Here is a 4,204-nt window from a genome sequence, read left to right on the forward strand (position 1 = left end):
CTCACCGTAGAATCACGAGATTGCTCTCGGACCCTTAATTTCTCTACTTATTCGTTTCGATACCTTACACTACGTCAAGCTTATTCAATTTGTATATTCGCATGGCGAACGTTTTGATGCGGAGACGTTCAGAGTCCGCGGTACTTCCAACCGGGTATGGTTGCCGTACGACCAACAGGAGATAACATCCAACACACTACAATCCTTTGAGGGTTTTAGGGCATCGTCCCGATACCCTAGCTATGCACAACATTGGCTCAGTAACCCGTACTGGTGTCTAAGGTACGACTAGATACTCAACTTGCACCTTGTGACAGTGTTTAGAACACGTTTCTATACATTTTTCATTTTTGTGTCACGACACCATACCCTCTTACTATAGCCAACGAACAACATCACCTTACCACAAGTGACCATTTTTATCCGTCCCTACATTAAACGACTTTGACACATTTTTCTCCTATACCTCCATACAAGTCTGAGGGCCGGGTGAATTTTCGCTTTTTACCTTTGGACATGTCGGTCACCCTTACTTTTCCCCATACATATGAGCCAAGCAGAGGCTCATTTACCCGAACTGGTGTCTAAGGTACGACTAGATACTCGATTTGCACCTTGTGACAGTGTTTAGAACACGTTCCCATACATTTTTCATTTTTGTGTCACGACACCATACCCTCTTACTATAGCCAATGAACAACATCACTTTACCACAAGTGACCATTTTTATCCATCCCAAAATTAAACGACCTCGGAATTTTTTTCTCCTACATCGCCATACAACTTTGAGGGTCGGGTGACTTTTGCTATTTACCGTCGGAGTTCACTTTTCATGCTTAAAAATGCATCCTGACACAGTTTTACTCAAAGTTAGAGTCAAAAAAATTTTTGTCAAAAAATCTTCCGTCGGTCATACCGGTACCCATGTCTCATAACTTGTACCAAGTTGTGAAGGGTAAATTTTGACAAAAATCCAAAAAAATCATTAAAAAGTCGCTATTGCTTATTGCATTCAGCATCGTTAGACGACTCTTATATGCCTTGGATGACCACTGTCTGATGATTATTTTAGCTTTTATGCCAAAATTTTGATTTCGTGTCTTACGTCCCTACATTAGACGACCTTGGATTTTCGTCTCCTGCACCGCCATGCAACTTTGATGGTCGGGTAACTTTCACTATTTACTGTCGGAGATCACTTTTCATGATTAATAATGCATCCTGAGACCGTTTTACTCAAAGTTAGAGCAAAAAAATTTTTTGTCCAAAAATCTTCCGTCGGTCATACCGGTACCCATGTCCTATGACTTGTACCAAGTTGTGAAGGGTACATTTTGACAAAAATCCAAAAAAATCATTAAAAAGTCGCTATTGCTTATTGCATTTCGCATCGTTAGACGACTCTAATATGCCTTGGATGACCACTGTCTGATGATTATTTTAGATTTTATGCCAAAATTTTGATTTCGTGTCTTACGTCCCTACATTAGACGACCTTGGATTTTCGTCTCCTGCACCGCCATGCAACTTTGATGGTCGGGTAACTTTCGCTATTTACTGTCGGAGATCACTTTTCATGATTAATAATGCATCCTGACACCGTTTTACTCAAAGTTAGAGCAAAAAAATTTTTTGTCCAAAAATCTTCCGTCGGTCATACCGGTACCCATGTCCTATGACTTGTACCAAGTTGTGAAGGGTACATTTTGACAAAAATCCAAAAAAATCTTTAAAAAGTCGCTATTGCTTATTGCATTCAGCATCGTTAGACGACTCTTATATGCCTTGGATGACCACTGTCTGATGATTATTTTAGCTTTTATGCCAAAATTTTGATTTCGTGTCTTACGTCCCTACATTAGACGACCTTGGATTTTCGTCTCCTGCACCGCCATGCAACTTTGATGGTCGGGTAACTTTCACTATTTACTGTCGGAGATCACTTTTCATGATTAATAATGCATCCTGAGACCGTTTTACTCAAAGTTAGAGCAAAAAATTTTTTTGTCCAAAAATCTTCCGTCGGTCATACCGGTACCCATGTCCTATGACTTGTACCAAGTTGTGAAGGGTACATTTTGACAAAAATCCAAAAAAATCATTAAAAAGTCGCTATTGCTTATTGCATTTCGCATCGTTAGACGACTCTAATATGCCTTGGATGACCACTGTCTGATGATTATTTTAGATTTTATGCCAAAATTTTGATTTCGTGTCTTACGTCCCTACATTAGACGACCTTGGATTTTCGTCTCCTGCACCGCCATGCAACTTTGATGGTCGGGTAACTTTCGCTATTTACTGTCGGAGATCACTTTTCATGATTAATAATGCATCCTGAGACCGTTTTACTCAAAGTTAGAGCAAAAAAATTTTTTGTCCAAAAATCTTCCGTCGGTCATACCGGTACCCATGTCCTATGACTTGTACCAAGTTGTGAAGGGTACATTTTGACAAAAATCCAAAAAAATCATTAAAAAGTCGCTATTGCTTATTGCATTTCGCATCGTTAGACGACTCTAATATGCCTTGGATGACCACTGTCTGATGATTATTTTAGATTTTATGCCAAAATTTTGATTTCGTGTCTTACGTCCCTACATTAGACGACCTTGGATTTTCGTCTCCTGCACCGCCATGCAACTTTGATGGTCGGGTAACTTTCGCTATTTACTGTCGGAGATCACTTTTCATGCTTAAAAATGCATCCTGACACCGTTTTACTCAAAGTTAGAGCAAAAAAATTTTTTGTCCAAAAATCTTCCGTCGGTCATACCGGTACCCATGTCCTATGACTTGTACCAAGTTGTGAAGGGTACATTTTGACAAAAATCCAAAAAAATCATTAAAAAGTCTCCATTGCTTATTGCATTTCGCATCGTTAGACGACTCTAATATGCCTTGGATGACCACTGTCTGATGATTATTTTAGATTTTATGCCAAAATTTTGATTTCGTGTCTTACGTCCCTACATTAGACGACCTTGGATTTTCTTCTCCCACACCGCCATACAACTTTGATGGTCGGGTGACTTTTGCTATTTACTGTCGGTGTTCACTTTTCGTGGTTAAATATGTATTCTGAGACAGTTTTACTCAAAGTTAGAGAAAAAAATTTTCTTCTCAATAAATCCCCCGAAACCAATGTCTTATACATTGTACCAGGTTATGAGGCGCACCTGTGTGTGAAGAGTTCTTCGTGTGGTTTATAGACATTTCAGGCACTTGGTATATATTTTTGGTTTCGGACAACCAATTCGACTTGCCTTCATCTCTTGTTAGGTTTATAATATCAATACTCGACCTTATATGCATGTTCAGGGACATCATTTTAACTTTCGGTTTGTACCCAAGTCCCGAACTTAGAGATATTTTTGGTTTTGGACCAACCAATTCGACTTGCCTTCATCTCTTGTTAGGTTTATAATATCAATACTCGAACTTATATGCATGTTCAGGGACATCATTTTAACTTTCGGTTTGCACCCAAGTCCCGAACTTAGAGATATTTTTGGTTTTGGACCAACCAATTCGACTTGCCTTCATCTCTTGTTAGGTTTATAATATCAATACTCGAACTTATATGCATGTTCAGGGACATCATTTTAACTTTCGGTTTGCACCCAAGTCCCGAACCTCAGAGATATTTTTGGTTTCCGACCAACCAATTCGACTTGCCTTCATCTCTTGTTAGGTTTATAATATCAATACTCGAACTTATATGGCATGTTCAGGGACATTCATTTAACTTTCGGTTTGCACCCAAGTCCCCGAACTTAGAGATATTTTTGGTTTCGGACCAACCAATTCGACTTGCCTTCATCTCTTGTTAGGTTTATAATATCATACTCGAACTTATATGCATGTTCAGGGACATCATTCTAACTTTCGGTTTGTACCCAAGTCCCGAACTTAGTGATATTTTTGGTTTCCGACCAACCAATTCGACTTGCCTTCATCTCTTGTTAGGTTTATAATATCAATACTCGAACTTATGTGCATGTTCAGGGACATCATATTAACTTTTGGTTTGCGCACAAGTCCCGAACTTAGAGATATTTTTGGTTTCTTACTTACCAATTCGACTTGCCTTCATCTCTTGTTAGGTTTATAATATCAATACTCGAACTTATGTGCATGTTCAGGGACCATCATTTTAACTTTCGGTTTGTACCCAAGTCCCGAACTTAGTGATATTTTTGGT

Source organism: Anopheles maculipalpis (assembly GCF_943734695.1).
Source record: "Anopheles maculipalpis chromosome X unlocalized genomic scaffold, idAnoMacuDA_375_x X_unloc_64, whole genome shotgun sequence".
Classification (NCBI taxonomy): Eukaryota; Metazoa; Arthropoda; class Insecta; order Diptera; family Culicidae; genus Anopheles; species Anopheles maculipalpis.